Consider the following 19,913-nt stretch of genomic DNA (forward strand, 5'->3'; position numbering starts at 1 on the left):
TTTTTACTTTTTCTTTATTATTATTATTTTTTAAACAAACAATAGTAATGGGAGAACATTTCATCACTTTCTTATTTATATTCATTTTTCTTTTTTTTATTGAAAATATAAATAATAATATAATTAGAATAAGGGTACACAACAACATTTGAACCAAGCAATTACGTACCCACTCCTACCATAATTCATTTGGCAAGCCATAGCCAAAGTACATAAGAATGAATAGTACAATTATATTTATCTTAGATATATTTTAGATGTGTATTTAAGATAACAAAAAATAACTAGAGTTTTCTTAGAACTACTCAAATTTATTTCATAACTATATTTTAAAATTGTAGTCAAAATTTTAATATTGGATATTTATTTGACTATAAAATAATTTTATGTGCTAGATATTTAAAAACTAATATATATCTTTTTAATTTATTGGAAAACTAATTTATTTAACACATAATATATTTACTTTAATATTAAGTCCATATATTTTGTATAATTTTTCCATCCAATGTTCTTTTATAATCACAAGATTACATGCTACTTCCATCTAAAATTAGTCCTGCAAGTGAGAATGCTTATGTTGAAAAACTTACTTGGTATCAGAGGTTAAAAAATATATGCATGGCTCAAAATAATCCACATTATATTTATAGCATTTATCACTATATCTTTTGCACAAACAAGAATGGTAAGAAGTTAAGAAAGTTGTGTAGAACAACCAAAGAGTCATAATTCAAGGCATGTGCAAAATCATGGTGTACCAAACTATGGCCTTAAGTGGAAGTGAAAAATTAGCAAATCAGGGTTATGTCAACTTGACACATAATTTTGAAGTGGTTATGGACTTTATATCAAAAAGTTGTAAGAAAATAATCTATAGGAAATTGAATGCAGTTTCTAAACTACTAGGCCTTATTAGGAGAAAAAAATAATTGATTGGTCAAAAGTTTGAATTTTAATGCAGTACTATGAAAATTTCAGGGCAAAAATAAAAAGTAGGTGTATGTCTGACCACCTTAATCAAAATCAAATGATAAATTTTTTTTAATATAATTATAGATATGAAAAGTAGACTCATGCCTGGATGTGATGCATATTTTTTGGTATTTTTATTCCAAATAAATAATTAAATATGAATTTTCTACCAAAAAAAATTTGAAAAAAAAAAGTCTCGTGTCTGCCACCTTAACTAATAGAAAATTTTACCAAATTTAATTTAAATTTATTTTTTCTTATACTAGGTGAAGCATAGAATGTGACGCAACTTTTAAATTTAAAAAATGTTATATTATTTGAAAGTTATAGCTATTTTTAGATAAGTATGTCAATCAAGACTTTACAATAATCTTCATTGATAATTAACTAATAAATACTTATCGAACTCAGAATTTGACAGAAATTATATTGATGGAATCTCGAGAGTGATATTCAAAGACCCTTTTTGTTTCATTCAATTTTGATCAAAATAATATTGTCAGACGGCTACTTGAAGTCTAAGTATCACTAAAACCCTCTTCAAACACGTCTTTTGGGTTGATTGGGTAGGCCTGGTAAATACCAAGCCTAATCTGATATCTAATATGCTTCAGCAGAATTTGGGTGGGAAATTTCAAATCCCAACACATTTTGGAGGGAAAATTGCGTTTAAAAGTTATCGCTTATAATTTATAAATTATTTCACTTATATTACTATGTAAAGACGTATATTAATATATATTATATATATAATAACGTAATGTAAAGATATAAGATATAATCTATTAATATATAATAATATATTATGTTAATCTTATTAGAATCTATGAATATAATTTATATTATTATTATTTTTACTAAATATAATAATGTAATATATATATATAATATGTATTATATATTATTATATTACTATGTATAATAATATAATATATGTATAATAAAGTAATATATTATATATAAATATATAATATGTATTATATATTATTATATTAATATGTATGTTAATAATATATATAATAACGTAATATTTTCATTAAATATAATAACGTAATATATGTGTGTGTGTGTGTGTGTTATTAATATATATAATAACGTAATATTTTTATTAAATATAATAAAGTAATATATATATGTTATTAATATATATGTATATTATTAATATATATGAGTCAAAGGGGGTCATAGGTCAACCATTGACCCCTTTTGATGCATTAAATGATAACATGTGTCCCTAGGGGTCCTAGGACCCGTAGTGATATATTACAATGGTTAATATGGGTCAAAGGGGGTCATAGGGTGACCTATGACTCCTTTTGACCAATTAAATGATGGCATATGTCTCTAGGAGTTTTAGGACCCCTCGAGACATATTAAAATCATTCATATTTGTCAAAGGGGGTCAGAGGGTGACCTATAACCCCTTTTGACCCATTAAATGATGACATATATCCCTAGGGGCCCTAGGACCCCTAGGGACATATTAGAATCATTCTTATAGGTCAAAGGGGGTCATAGGTCACCCTATGACCCCCTTTGACCCATTAAATGATGACATATGTCCCTAGGGGTCCTAGGACCCCTAGAGACATATTAGAATTATTCATATAGGTCAAAGGGGGTCATAGGGTGACCTATGAACCCCTTTGACCCATTAAATGAAAACATATGTCCCTAGGGGTCATAGGACCCCTAGGGACATATTAGAATGGTTAATATGTGTCAAAGGGGTCATAGGTTGACCTATGACCCCCTTTGATCCATTAAATAATGAGATATGTCCCTAGGGATCCTAGAACTCCTAGGAACATATTAGAATGGTTAATATGGGTCAAAGTGGGTCATAGGGTGACATATGACCCCCTTTGACCCATTGACATATTGGAATGGTTAATATGGGTCAAAAGGGGTCATAGGGTGACCTATTACCCCATTTGACCCATTAAATGATGACATATGTCCCAAGGGGTTCAAGGACCCCTAGGGACATATTAGAATGGTTAATGTGTGAAAGGGAGTCATAGGTTGACCTATGACTCCCCACGACCCATTAAATGATGAAATATGTCCCTAGGGGTCCTAAGACCTCTAGGGGACATATTAGAATGGTTAATATGGGTCAAAGGGGGTCATAGGGTGACCTATGACCCCCTTTGACCCATTAAATCATGAGATATGTTCCTAGGGGTCCTAGAACCCCTAGGGACATATTAGAATCGTTCATATGAGTCAAAAGGGGTCATAGGGTGACCTATGACCACCTTTGGTCCATAAAATGATGACATATGTCCCTAGCGGTCCTAGGACACCTAGGGACAGATTAGAATCATTCATATGGATCAAAGGGGGTAATAGGGTGACCTATGACCCCTTTTAACCCATGAAATGATAACATATGTCCCTAAAGGTCGTAGGACTCCTAGTGATATATTAGAATGGTTAATATGGGTCAAAGGGGGTCATAGATTGACCTATGACCCCCTTTGATACATTAAATGACGAGATATGTCCCTAGGGGCCCTAGGACCCCTAGGGACATATTAGAATGGTTAATATGGGTCAAAGGGGGTCATAGGTTGACCTATGACCCCCTTTGATGAATTAAATGATAACATATGTCCCTAGGGGTCTTAGGACCCCTAGGGACATATTAGAATGGTTAATATGTGTGAAATGAGGTCATAGGTTGACCTATGACCCGCCACGACCCATTAAATGATGAGATATGTCCCTAGGGGTCCTAAGACCCCTAGTGACATATTAGAATGGTATATATAGGTCAAAATGGATCATAGGGTGACCTACCTATGACCCCCTTTGATCCATTAAATGATGACATATGTCCCTAGGGGTCCTAGGACCCCTAGGGACATATTAGAATGGTTAATATGTGTGAAAGGGGTTCATAGGTTGACCTATGACACCTCACAACCCATTAAATGTCAAAATATGTCCCTATGGATCGTACGAGCCCTAGGGACATATTAAAATGGTTAATATGGGTCAAAGGGGGTTATAGGGTGACCTATGACCCCCTTTGACCCATTAAATCATGAGATATTTCTCTAAGGGTCCTAAGATCCCTAGGGACATATTAGAATCATTCATATGGGTAAAAGGGGGTTATAGGGTGACATATGACCCTTTTGATCCATGAAATGACGGCATATGCCCCTAAAGGTCCTGAAACACCTAAAGAAATATTAGAATCGTTCATATGGGTCAAAGGGTTATCTATGACCCTTTTTGACCCATGAAATGATGACATATGTCCCTAGGGGTCGTAGCACCCCTAGGGACTTATTAGAATGGTCAATATGGGTCAAAGGGGGTTATAGGTTGACATATGACCCCTTTTGATGAATTAAATGACGACATATGTCCCTAGGGGTCCCAGGAGACATGGGGACATATTAGAATGGTTAGTATGTGTGAAAGGGGGTCATAAGTTGACCTTTGACCCCCCACGACCCATTAAATGATGAGATATGTCCCTAGGGGTGTTAAGACACCTAGTGACATATTAGAATTGTATATATGGGTCAAAGGAGGTCATAGTGTGACCTATGACCCCCTTTGACCTATTATATGATGACATATGTCCCTAGGGGTCCTAAGACCCCTAGCAGCATATTAGAATGGTTAATATGTGTGAAATGGGGTCATAGGTTGACCTATGACCCCCTTTGACCCATTAAATGATGGCATATGTCCCTAGGGGTCCTAGGACCCCTAGGGACATATTTGAATGTTAATATGTGTGAATGGGGGTCATAGGTTGACCTATGACCCCCCACAACCCATTAAATGATGAGATATGTCCCTAGGGGTCGTAGGACACCTAGAGACATATTAGAATGGTTAATATGGGTCAAAAAGGGTCATAGGTCTTTGATGAATTAAATGATGACATATGTCCCTAGGGGTCCTAGGACCCGTAGGGACATATTAGAATTGTTAATATGTGTGAAAGGGGGTCATAGGTTGACCTATGACCCCCCACAACCCATTAAATGACGAGATATGTCTTTAGGGGTCCTAAGACCCCTAGTGACATATTAGAATGGTATAAATGGGTCAACGGGCGTCATAGGGTGACCTATGACCCCCTTTGACTCATGAAATGATGACATGTGTTCCTAGGGGTCTTAGGACCCCTAGGGACATATTAGAATGGTATATATGGGTCAAAGGGGGTCATAGGGTGACCTATGACCCCTTTTGACACATTAAATGATGACATGTGTCCCTAGGGGTCCTAGGACCCCTAGGGACATATTAGAATTGTTAATATGTGTGAAAGGGGATCATAGGTTGACCTATGACCCCCCATGACCCATTTAATGATGAAATATGTCCTTAGGGGTTGTAGGACCCCTAGGGACATTTTAGAATGGTCAATATGGGTCAATGGGGGTCATAGGGTGACCTATGACCCCATTTGATCCATTAAATCACGAGATATGTCCCTAGGGGTCCTAGGACCCCTAGGGACATATTAGAATAGTTTATATGGGTCAAAGGGGGTCATAGGGTGACCTATGACCACCTTTGATCTATGAAATAAAGACATATGTCCCTAGGGGTCCTAAGCCACTTAGGAACATATTAGAATTGTTCATATGGGTCAAAGGGGGTCATAGGGTGACCTATGACCCCCTTTTGACCCATGAAATGATTACATATGTCTCTAGGGGTCGTAGGAGCCCTAGTGACATATTAGAATGATTAATATGGGTCAAAGAAGGTCATAGGTCAACCTATGACCCCCTTTGTTGAATTAAATGATGACATATGTCCCTAGGGGTCTTAGGACCCCTAGGTACATATTAGAATGGTTAATATGTGTGAAAGGGGGTCATAGGTTGACCTATGACCCCCCACGACTCATTAAATGACGAGATATGTCCCTAGGGGTCCTAGGACCCCTAGTTAGATATTAGAATGATATATATGGGTCAAAAGGAGTCATAGGATGAACTATGACCCTCTTTGACCCATTAAATGACAACATATGTCCCTAGGGGTCCTAGGACCCCCAGGGGCATATTAGAATGGTTAATATGTGTGAAAGGGGGTCATAAGTTGACGTATGACCCCCTTTGACCCATTAAATGATGACATATGTCCCTAGGGGTCCTAGGACCTCTAGGGACATATTCGAATGATTAATATGTGTGAAAGGGGGTCATAGGTTGACCTATGACCCCCCATGATCCATTAAATGATGAGATATGTCCCTAGGGGTCGTAGGACCCCTAGGGACATATTAGAATGGTTAATATGGGTCAAAAAGGGTCATAGGTTGACCTATGACCCTCTTTGATGAATTAAATGATGACATATGTCCCTAGGGGTCCTAGGAACCTTAGGGACATATTAGAATGGTTAATATGTGTGAAAGGGGGTCATAGGTTGACCTATGACCCCCCACGACCCATTAAATGACAAAATATGTCCCTAGGGGTCCTAGGACCCCTAACGACATATTAGAATGGTATATATGACCCCCTTTGACCCGTGAAATGACGAAATATGTCCCTAGGGGTCCTAGGACCCCTAGGGACATATTAGAATGGTATATATATGGGTCAAAAGGGGTCATAGGTCACCCTATTAAAGGCAGTTTTAGAGAAATGTCCACTTTTAATGCACTTATTAAAGATGCAAAAGATGAGACCTATGCTTTCCAAATTGAAGATTTGTGTCAATAAAAAGTTTGAAAGAAATGCCTTTATTGTGAAAAATCTTTTCAGTGCTCTCAATAGCATTGGAAAAAATAACAGGGAGAAGGATAACAAATTTGTTCGAAGGGTTATTACAACCTCTTTGGTAAGTCATCATTTGAGAAAGGGTAGATATATGAGACAAACTTGTATTGATTTGAATCTAAATTCTACTACTTTGAGAAGAGCACGTACTTGACGAGAGAAAATTGATGATCCTCTTCAAAATGAAACATGGGCATTTGGTGGGAGACTTCCACATTTTGATAAGAAGCTATCCGATGATGTGAAGGAAGAAATTACACAATTTTGGCACTCTAACTCACGAATATCACCCAATGCTAAAGACGTGTTAAAGTTGAGAATTTGCATCAGAGACCGCACACCACATCCTAAACACTATTTGGAGGTAAGTCAAACTATGTTGTTCAAACAATTTAGAAAGAGTCATCCAAGTCTTCATATATCACAAAGGGTAAGCTTCTTTGAACTGATGATTATCTTGTTTAATACAATAAGTTACTAATTTTTTTATGATATTTGAATGTAGGTACATCATGAAGAGTTGTGGGGGGGTGGTATTGGGGAGAATTCCTAAGATTTATGATGTATTATGATGTAAAATGTGAACTTTTTTTCTATATGGTTTTTGTAATAATGAAAAAGACAGGTTAAATTAGTTGCACATTCTAATTTGTATTTTGGTAGGTTCTTTGTAAGGAATTATAAGAGGAAGATATTGAACAAGTTCTTGCAAATCATATTTGTATGTGATACAAGGCTATAAGGACAATTTTAAGAGCAATTATAACTATATGAAAGATACTTGCTTGTGGATATCTTATTACAAATTTGGTTTTTCCTTATTTGATATAAAGCTGACATTATGATTATTAAAACTATTTTTATCAAACTAATCAAATAAGAAAAATCTAGAAAGTATGGATGAACAATTAGAATACTTGATTTCTTCCATTTTGCAACCAATGATGAAATTTGAAAGCATAAAGAGTAATAATATTGGGGTAAAAGCACAAACCTGTGTCACCTTTTGTGATATCTTGTACCGTTTCGGTCAGAACATTTTCAGCTGTAACAGTTTCGGTCGTAACGAATCCGACCATACACACGTGGCAATTTTGCGTGCCTACGTGGCATGTACCATTTCGATCGAAACTGGTTCAGCCGAAAGGGTTACGACTGAAACCCCGACACGGAATAAAACTCGGCGCAAACCTCTAGTGGCTATCATTGTTACTATTGCGGTTCCTGAATGTTTGGAGAGTGGGTTAAGGGTTTCGGCCATAACTGGTTGGTGGTTTTTCCCTCCCTATTTTTTAATAGTTTTTAAATGTATTTTTTGATTAGTAGATGTTAATCATACTTAAAATAGTTGTTTTTTACGTATTTTGTGAGTGGAATGCTTTAAATTATTTATTTTTTAATATGTTTAAATTATTTTAATTATTTTAGATTATTTAAGAATGGTATTTAAATTAATTTGTTAGCAAAAATGTAGTTAAACATAAGATAAAAACGTAGAAAAACATTAATTAAAAGTGTAGAAAAATATTAGGAAAAACATTAGGGTAAAATATAGAAAATAACACCTTCTAACATAACCTTATATTAACTACAATCATAACCCATACCACATTCTAACCATAACATAGGCCCTCTACTAACCGAATGAACCACACTTAGATATTGATGATGTTCATTTTAACAACTAGTTATTGTTAGGTAATAATGATTCTTACATTACCAAATGACACATAATGACCTCATGATACATTTCTAGGTATTTTTATCTATATATATGTTAAGGGGACCTAGGGACTCCTACTAGGTCATTATGCCTGTTATAGGTTGTAATAGGTATTCATATGTTTACTAGCACATAATAGGTATTGTCAGGTAATAATGAGTCTTACATTACCAAACAACACATTACTTGATCACTTATGTCAACTGCATTTTTCAATATGTTATCCATACATGTGTGTCTTAAGGGGACATAGGAGTCATAATAGGTCATACTATTTTTTATAGGTTAGATAATAAATTTTAATATGTATTATTAGGATATAATAGGTCTTATTAGGTAATGATGATTCTTACATTACCATATGACACATAACGACCTCATGATACATTTTTAGGTATTTTTATCCATATATATGTTAAGGGGACCTAGGGACTCCTACTAGGTCATTACGTCTATTATAGGTTGTAATAGGTATATTCATATGTTTACTAGCACATAATAGGTATTGTTAGGTAATAATAAGTCTTACATTACCAAACAACACATTACTTGATCACTTATGTCAACTGTATTTTTCAATACCTTATCCATACATGTGTGTCTTAAGGGGACATAGGAGTCGTAATAGGTCATACTATTTTTTATAGGTTCTAATAAATCTTAATATGTATTATTAGGATATAATAGGTCTTATTAGGTAATGATGATTCTTACATTACCAAATGACACATAACGACCTCATGATACATTTTTAGGTATTTTTATCCATATATATGTTAAGGGGACCTAGGGACTCCTACTAGGTCATTACATTTGGTATAGGTTGTAATAGGTATTCATATGTTTACTAGCACATAATAGGTATTGTCAGGTAATAATGAGTCTTACATTACCAAACAACGCATTACTTGATCACTTATGTCAACTGCATTTTTCAATACGTTATCCATACATGTGTGTGTTAAGGGGACATAGGAGTCATAATAGGACCTCATGATACATTTCTAGGTATTTTTATCCATATATATGTTAAGGGGACCCAGGGACTCCTACTAGGTCATTACGTCTGTTATAGGTTGTAATAGGTATTCATATGTTTAAACTAGCACATAATAGACTGACCTTACTATCAACCTTAATAAAACTATATCCCATTTACTTTATTAACATTCTTAACTCTAATTCAAACTAGTAAATTAAGTCATGAGTTCTAAATTGTAAATTAACATTTGCTAACTAAACTCATTTACTTATCTAGTAACAAATTTTTCTATCCCTATGTCCTAACTCTCATCTACACTCCCCATAATCATCAAAGCATTTACATCAAAATTTAGATTTTAGTCAAGAATTATATTTTTTTATTGCATGTATGTACATGTGTGCACTCAGTTATCATTTAATCAAGAAATTTTATTTTATTTTTATTGCATATACATGTACATGTATGAATATTTTATTTTCACATTTGCATGAGCACGTTACAATGTACATTAGATATGATCTCTAAGATAATTTGTTTTAAAATACATATGTATGTTACATGATTGTTCATTCAGAACCATACATTTAATGTTGTGTATTTATATGTACATGTGTTTCAAATTAAATTTAACTTTTAATTATTTTAATTTAAATAGACTTGTATGTTTATATTTGTATATATATGCATGTGCAGATCTCTAGATATTTATCACTCAGATTGTAGCTTCACATTCATATTCTCATATTTATTTTCATATATACACTATGGCATCCGGTTCTGGGGATCGTGCTCCTGCATCCTCAGGGGATGCCAGTGTTCATGGTGGGGGTCAAAGTGCTGAGTCTGGTATAGCACGTAGAGTGACCTCCACCCATGATAGACAGCAGTTATTTAGAGATACAGTGGCGAGATTATCTCATGCTATGTAGGTTTTGGATAGCTCGCTTTCCTCTTCTACCACCCTCCCTAATAGGGAGAAGGTTATAGCGATGCGAGAGGAGTTATTTCATATGATTCAGATAGTTGAATCATACAACCCTTTTGATGATATGAGCATTGAGACATTTTATTCTTCTTTATCTCACAGTGTCATTGGCACTATGAAGTACACACAGATTGATACTGAGGTTTCCACCGGCATGGTGAAAACCATGTTTTCATCTTATGCACATCGTCGTAGAGTCAGAGGCTACTCTGTGACGAAGTGTACTAATCCACTCATTGCACCATTGATGTATCCTTGTTGGTTGGCTACTCATCATAGATGGCCACAAAAGGATGAGTTCCCCCTATATTTCTGCAAACAATTGTTTGCAAAATTTCATTTACACTATGATGTTGACTATACAGATTATCCAGGGCATGTTGGGCAGGGTCAAGGGAGACTTTCTGATAGATTTAGACCCGTGGACACTCTTGCGCCCGTTAAAAAATGGGCAATGGTGGGTCCAAACCTTTTCGTTATGCCGAGAGGTCCACAAATGGCTACTGCAGGTGAGAGTGTTCCTGATGACACAATTAGGACACAGATTTTTTCAAGCATCGCCACCGTCCCCACATAGTTACACGAGATTTCTTCTGATTGATGTAGTTGATATATGCTATAGTCTCGAGGTACCGCTCCCACAGCTGCATCATCTAGCACACTTGTTGATGATGATTATGGAGTTGCAGACATACCTTCTCTTGTAGACATTTCTGCAGTCTTAGAGGTGGATGCATTGCATCGTTTGGCATCATATTTAGCATCTAATCTTTTAGATGCATATTGAGCATTATCTACACTCTCAGGGATTCCACTTCGTGACATGAGCTCTAAGATTAGACATATTTTGTCACGTACAGCAGTCCCAGAGGATTCACAAAGGCAGGAGGACATTCCTGCACCTTCTACTACTCCTATTGCTACACAGGCCCAAGCTACAGCACCAGCCCCAGCTACTTAGGACCCTACAACACCCCCCCCCTACTCAGGATCTCAGTGGCACCATACAGCCTGGTCTATTTACTTCCATGCTTTCAGATCAGGGCTGCACTATTGACTTGGATGCTGATACTATTTTTTCATTACATGATTCAGATAGGCAAACCATTACATAATGCTACGGTAAATATCTCTATATGTTTAGATTTATTTTTATTATAGTAAATAATATGTCTATATGTTTAAATTAATGTATATGTGTGTGTTTGTGTATGTGTTATAGGGTTTGACTGATAGTATGTTACGTTTTGCTGATCTGCAGATAGTGCCGACAGATCCTACACATCGTGAGTCCCAAGTATGTTACAATATATATATATTTGATTTATATATAGGTAGATCTTGATATAATTTGTCTGTACACATAATTAAATGGCTCACTTGTTATCATTTGACACAGGGTTCAGATGCAGCTGATAGACCCTTTTGGGGACAAGGCCCAGGATCAGGAGAGGGGATGTAGCTGATTAGATCATATGTGGCCTTTTATTTTACTACACACATGTTATGTCTAGATATATATTTATATGGACAGTTTGATGTTTTATATGTTATTTCGAGATACATGCTTATATGGAGATTTTGATGTTTTATATATGTTATTTCCAGACATTTAATCTACATGATCTATTTTTATACATTTAATATGGGTACATTATATTCTCCATATATATGCACATGTATGTTATTGATCTTTTAATGTAGACGTCTATTTTATTGATCTTTTGATGTCTTCATCTTTTATGTAACTTATGTATGTCTTATGCACATGTTTCTATATGTTATTCATATTTTCAATATTCAAGTTTACATGTATATGTATAGTTATTCATCTTAATGCCTTAATCTAAGTGTAATTAACTATATAATTTTAATGGTCAATGTACATAACAATATAACATATATTTAATGACATGTCTTAATTAACTGTATAATTAACTATATTTAGTCTAATTATATTTAATGTAGATCATGTATTAACTATATTTAATGACATGCCTTAATTAACTATAATTAACTATATTAAATCTAATTATATTTAATGTCTTAATAATTAAGTCTATTTAATGACTTAATTAACTCTATTTAATGACATGCCTTAATTAACTATAATTAACTATATTTAACCTAATTAACTATAACTAACTATATTTAATCCTATTAACTATATTTAATCTAATTATATTTAATATCTTACTAATTAACTCTATTTAATGACTTAATTAGTTACTCTATTTAATGACATGTCTTAATTAACTATAATTAACTATATTTAACCTAATTAACTATAACTAACTATATTTAATCTAATTATATTTAATGTCTTAATAATTAACTCTATTTAATGACTTAATTAAGTCTATTTAATGACATGCCTTAATTAACTATATTTTACCTTTAAATTAACTATATTTAATCTAATTATATTTAATGCCTTAATAATTAACTCTATTTAATAACTTAATTAACTATATTTAATGACATACATTCTTAATTAACTATAATTAACAACATTTAATTAATAAAATATAATGTACATGTAATTATATGTAACATAGTTCATATAACATATACATGTAATCTTAACATAATGATTATATACAAACATAAAGAATGTATCATATAAGAACATATAAAGATTATATGTACATACAAGTACATACAAATACTAAAAAGGTTGTCTTAAGGGGAGGTCCTAAGAGACCTGGTCTTAAATGAGATATCCATGTCAAATTTAAATAAAAATAACAATACATGTCTAATTTTGCATATGCAAGATAAATGATCCAATGTACAAAAATTTATATAAAACAAATATCCTATCAATATTAAATATGAAAGTATAAGAGCTATACAGGCATAACTCAACTAGAGCTCCACAATAAGTACATAGGTAAACTAGAGCTCCACAAACAATGTATTGTTAGGATCCTCTCTACTTTTTATTATCTCTAGAAGTTTTTCATGTTCTTCAATAGGCAATTTCCACTTTTGATTTCCACGACGTCCTTTTCTTTGTACTGCTTCAAATTGTAATTTGGTTGCTATAACATGGTTGCTATAGTGTAAAACCTTTTCTCCAGGTTTGTATTCAATAAATTCAATACCACTACCAATTACCCTTGTTTGTTGATAATATGTTCCTTCAATAACAACTGATCCAATTGGATATGACTGTTCATCAGCATCTATAGTTCCTTCTAGCAACTTGTGTTTTGCTTTTGTGCATCTTAAAAGATAATAGTCCACATTTTCTGCATTATATGGTAAGGCTTGAACTGCAAAAATATCTACTGCATGTATATAAAAAGAGAAATATAAATTAATTTTTAAAAAAATATACATGCATATTAATTTATATATATGTATATATGCACACAAACCTGCCACAACTAAATCAGAAATACGCTCATAATCAGCTAAATATACAGGATCATGAATGTCAATGTCAATGTCAACATCTTCAAAAGGAGGCTTTCTAACTATCTCCTTCAAATCCCAATGTGAAACATATCCATTCTCAATATTTTCACATGCACTCACTACATTTCCCTTAATGCAATCATCACAAAAACATGTTTTCTCTCTTACTTTAAGTACTGGAGGTTTATGGTTTCCTGTAGTCATCACTTGATGTAAACTTCTAATTCTAGGAATCGTTTGACAATTTTAAGGCTTAGATCGATCTATATCTGTTACAAATACAAAAACTAATTGTCATATTTCAAAATAAATATTTAATTAAAAACTCAACTTGATTTGAAAAAGACATTAAAAATAAATATAACTTAGTTCACCTTTCACCTCCCAAAAGTAACACTTATTGTATTCAGTATCTCGAGTAGCAAAATGAACTTTGCACCATTCAACAATTTGATTTGTGCTCTCTATCCTATTCCCTGTATGTACATAAAATATGAATGTATATATAAAATTTAAAATATATGCTATTAGAGTATTAAACATGTACATTTAAAAAATGCATATATTTACCTGCAAGTTCATGTTGTCGAAGTGCACGTTTTATACATGCTCCTGCTCCATCATGCTCCCCTTTTTCGTGTCCACTTTCAAAGAAATTCCATAAAAACTTAACATTGGTTCTAGCATGTTGCATTGCTAACCAATTAAATGCTTTTGCAGATTTGAATTGTCTTGTGAACGTGAAACATAATAAGTATCTACAATTATCCAAGTACATATATTAAATAGAAATAGACATGTCCAAATAAATACAAGTTAAAATAAAGTTAAATAAATGTGTAATTATTACGTGTATACTAACCTGCACATCCATCAGAACAAATCCAGTGCTCTGAAACATTTATTCCACGATTTCTGAGATCTTCAGAGAACATTACAAAACAATGAGCCACATAACTCTTGTCATGAACTTTATCATCGCTAATATAGAAATGAACCTCTTTGATGATGATGCGTTCATTTTCATCCAATCTTTCTATCTGATCCACGTCAAATTGTGCATGTCTATAGGTCACTTGCACAAATATTGCAACTTGTTCAGAATGATAATATTGGCTTTGGAGCTCTGTATGAGGTGCAAATGTATAATTCTCAGAAAAATCTACAATTGAAAGTATACAACCAGGTGGAAAACAATTTTTGGAATCACGAAACTGTTTAGCTTGCCATCGTGCACCATGACAATGTTGGATATGTGGATATATCAATAGACGAAACTTGGCCATGAACTCATCATAATGCAATTCACTCTCCTTCAATACAATTTTTTTGGATTCATCCCCTCTATTATTTTGGTATGTCTCATATTCATATCTCATCCATGAAACTGGTGTGGATTCATTAATATTCTCAACTTGCATAATTTGAGAAAATTTGTGTAAATCTGCACAAACCTCACACTGATTTTTGATGCATTGCACTTTGAATTCATCTGAATCTTCTAATTTATCACATAATATGGACCTCACAAATTGTGTTGTACTGCTAGGGATGACCAAATTAGGATCAAGTATTGCCATAACTTTTTTAAATGATTGCAAGTGTAGACCAAATTCAATATGATTTCTACAACAACAAGTTTCTCGCATCTTATTTATGCATACAAAGGAAGGACGTAAACTCTCAAACATTCTTTGACATATTTTGACATTTGAAAATTCTTGTTTGAATGCTTCAAAAAGTTCACTTTGAGTTATATCTATGAAAGGTTTTGGATGTTCAATTTTGGCCCCTATTTCTTGATCTTTAATTTGTATAGTATCACACCTGTTGGAAGAAACACGAGAATGTGTGGTCCAAAATTCAATAACTTGTCTTTTTACTTCTTCAAAAATCCTATCTTTTCGAGGAACTCTACAAATAGTCACCTAGTTATTCTCAATGTTATCATCTAGCATATTTCTCCTCTTGATGTATCTCTGGACAGTTCTTCTAGATATATGTAATACATCAGAAATTGCACGTACCTATTTTCTATGTGTCAATTTTCTACTAGATATAGTAGTCATCAATGCTCTACGTACATTACTCAAATCACCTCCTCGAGTTGTGTTGTCAATTTTGTTATAAGCATTTTGCAAATTTTCAACTATTGTTTTATTAATATTATGAACATGGCTTTTCCTGTTATCAACACCCAACAACTCTAAGACAGGTCTCATATCTCTTCTCCTAAATAACTTGACAAATAATTGTGCCTGTCCAAATATACTTTTATCCTTGAAATATTCATCCCACATGTTCTGACAATGCTTTTTGATAGTGTTATCATTTATCATATCTTTAGATGAAATTTGGTTAAAAAGTAGTTCTTCATCCAAATCCATCAATTTTTTTATGCTTTCTAATTTGTCTCTATCAATAGAACTGCCAATTTCTTCCTCTTCATTACTTTCATTTTCTTCATGAATCTCATCATGTTCAGGAATTTCAGTAGGTTGGTTTTGAGCATGTTTTGTATGGCCTTTCATTTTGTCATCTCTTTTTCTATCATATTTCCTTGATCTTTTCCTTTTACTACCCATTGAATAATTCAACCTATAGAAAAAAAAAAAAAGGAATTCACTAAATATCAGCTAATGGTTCAATATATAATACATAAAAATAAAAATAATTAGAAGAGAAAAAAAGCACCTTCAAATTATTCGATCCTTTGCAATATTGATTAAATCCGCAAAACAGTTGTTGAAAATTGCTTCAAAATTAATTGTTTTTTGCAAATCTTCTTTCAATTTTCGTTGTCCCTATATATTTAATTATTTAAAAAAGAGAAAACAATATTTTTTTTATATCAAAAAGTCACACTAACCGCTAGCAGTTTCTCAAGCCGACTAGGGGTTTCGGCCGTAACATTTCTGGCCAAAACAGTTACGGCCGAAACTATTCCAGCCATAACTGTCTATGTGGCAGCCTATGTGGCAACCAAACAAGCAAAAATCAGAACTTCTGTAAACATCTCACTTTGAAGGCAAATTTGACCTACTAAATTGAAGTCACGATTATGATTGTATAATTTTTTTAAAGTTTTGATTATGAATAATATGTTATAAGTTAAAAATATTACAAGTAGGTATCTTAAGATTCAGGAAGATGTCTATTCAAAAATAAGAAAAAAATAGTAAATCATGTAAATTTTTTTTTTTTTTTAATGGTGCACTAGAGGAGAGAGTCTTCTTCAAGAATATGTAATTTTTTAAAAAAAATATGTAGATTTGATGGAAAATGTTTGACGGGAGAAAAAAAATTGTCTATTTCTGATAACTTTAACTTTGACCAGTTATAACTTCAAAAATATTAGCCAAATTTCAATTTTTCTTTTTCGGTGCACCAGGTATACATGTTAACTCTAATATATTCCAAAATCAAACCAAAATATGAAGATTTGCATATATTTGTTTGACGGGAAAAAAACTCTATATTTTTAGTATTTTTAAAAAATTAAAAAATACACTTTAAAAATTCAAAAATAAATAAAATTTTCACTCAATTTTTTAAAAAAAATTATAGACATAAACTTCATCCAATTTTACACATTTCATTAGTTTACATCATCTTCAAATTCTAAGCACAAATGCCACTTTTATTTTGTTAAAGTTGAAGACTTTAAATTCTGATATCACTTCTCCTTTATAAAAGGTGACACAGGTTTGTGCTTTTACCCATTGTATAATGTTTTGAAAGACTTTCATATTGAAAAGTTGTAAAGGACCATGAGATTTGAACTTTAGTAATTTCTAAGTTTGCATAGGGTAAGTGAGTCATTACATATGTCCTAATAAGGTCTCATAATAATCTCAAGTCATTTCATAAGTTGAAACATTCAATAAGTCACTTAAAATTTAGCTTATTGCTTTAGAAAATTCAAATCTTGAATGTAACAGGTACATAAGCATTTTGAAAGGAAACTCTATAGTTTCAATTTTATGAAATAAAGGGAACAATAGTGCAAAGAACCTAATCATTTTTCTTGTCTTGATGTAATATGGTCTAGGGATAGATCTAATGATCTCCCTATGACCATCCACATTTGTAATGGACACAAGACCCCATGGTGCAACTATAAGCCTTGGCCATCAATTGGTCCAATAAAGTGTATTTTTGGTAAATTCCATTTTTTTAGGTAAGTCTAGATGTTTAGAACATTATTAGGGCCCCTAGGAGTTTGTAGAGTCTATTTGCAATCAAATTTGCAATAAAACTTGTCTTAGCACAAAAATTGCAAAAAGTTGCTTAGCAACTTTTGCAATTTTCTTGACAACTTTTCAAAATCTAACTCCTAATGGCTAGAGCTATTTGAATTGCTAGTGCCATTAGGTCCGAGTGGGTAGGTGAACCCTAGTGACACCCTTTTTCCAACCACGGAGACCCTCTATCATCTGTGGCCACCCCGTACTGAGGAGTCCCCAAGGTTCTCTAAGTGCATTTTGAGGTCAATCTTCTGAGGGTCATAACTCAGAGCTCGTGAGGGCTATCCATGAACTGTCAAATGGTACAGGATAGTGATGTTGAGGCCTAAAATAACCTATCTCATTTTTGAGAGATCACATTCTGTTTGGATTCAGCACAACAATCTCGCTCGATGCCAAAACTCGCAGTGTGCCTCAGTTCATAGGTGCACCACAGCGTAACTTTGAAACTGTTGATCGTGGCATCGAATTGTCAGCGCCATTAGCTTTAGATGGTGGTTGAACCCTAGTCACACCCTTGTTTTTTCCACAGAGACCATCCATCATTTGCGGCCACCTCGTACCAAGGAGTCCCTAAGGTGCTTTAAGTGCATTTCGAGGTTGATCTTTCAAGGGTCATAACTCAAAGCTCGTGAGGGCTATCGATGAATTGTCAAATGCTATAGGACAATGATGTTGAGGCTTAAAATAACCTATCTCATTTTTGAGAGATCACATTCTATTTGGATTTGGCACAACAATCTTGCTTGATGCCAAAACTCGTAGTGTGCCTCAGTTCATAGGTGCACCACAGCGTAACTTTGAAACTGCTGATCGTGGCATCGAATCGTCAGCACCATTAGCTCCGAATGGGTTGGTGAACCCTAGTCACACCCTTGTTCCGGCCATGGAGACCATCCATCATTTGCAGCCACCCCGTATCGAGGAGTCTCCAAGGTGTTCTAAGTGCATTTTGAGGTCAATCTTTCAAGGGTCATAACTTGAAGCTCGTGAGGCCTATCAATGAACTATCAAATTCTACAAGACGGTGATGTTGAGGTCTAAAATAACCTTTCTCATTTTTTCAAGATCACATTCCATTTAGATTTGGCACAATGATCTCGCTTGATGCCAAAACTCGCAGTGTGCCTCAGTTCATAGGTGCACCACAGCGTAACTCTGAAACCACTGATCATTGTATCAAATGGTTAGTGCCATTAGCTCTAGATGAGCAGGTGAACCCTAGTCACACCCTTGTTTCAGCCATGGATACCATCCATCATTTGCAGCCACCCCATACCGAGGAATCCCTAAGGTGCTCTAAGTGCATTTCGAGGTCGATCTTTTGAGGGTCATAACTCGAAGCTCGTGAGGGCTATCGATGAACTGTCAAATGTTGTAGGACGGTGATATTGAGGCCTAAAATAATCTATCTCATTTTTGAGAGTTCACATTTCATTTGGATTCGGCGCAGTGATCTCACTCGATGCCAAAACTCGCAGCGTGCCTCAGTTCATAGGTGCACCACAGTGTAACTTTGAAACTGTTGATCGTGGCATCGAATCGTCAGCACCATTAGCTCTGAATGGGTGGGTGAACCCTAGTCACACCCTTGTTCTAGCCATGGAGACCATCCATCATTTGTGGCTTACCCGTACCGAGGAGTCTCCAAAGTGCTCTAAGTGCATTTCGAGGTCGATCTTTCGAGGGTCATAACTCAAAGCTCGTGAGAGCTATTGATGAACTGTCAAATGCTACAGGATGATGATACTGAGGCCTAAAATAACTTATCTCATTTTTGAGAGATCACATTCTATTTGGATTT

The 19,913-nt window shown here is 33.9% G+C and overlaps 1 pseudogene; it reads left to right on the forward strand.

Annotated features, from left to right (window-relative positions):
• Window positions 1–19,913, forward strand: part of LOC149561147 (UDP-glycosyltransferase 86A1-like) — a 42,529-nt pseudogene that overhangs the window by 6,516 nt on the left and 16,100 nt on the right.

Source organism: Cupressus sempervirens, chromosome 4 (genome assembly GCF_028749045.1).
Source record: "Cupressus sempervirens isolate cs-2001-9-10 chromosome 4, ASM2874904v1, whole genome shotgun sequence".
Taxonomy (NCBI): domain Eukaryota; kingdom Viridiplantae; phylum Streptophyta; class Pinopsida; order Cupressales; family Cupressaceae; genus Cupressus; species Cupressus sempervirens.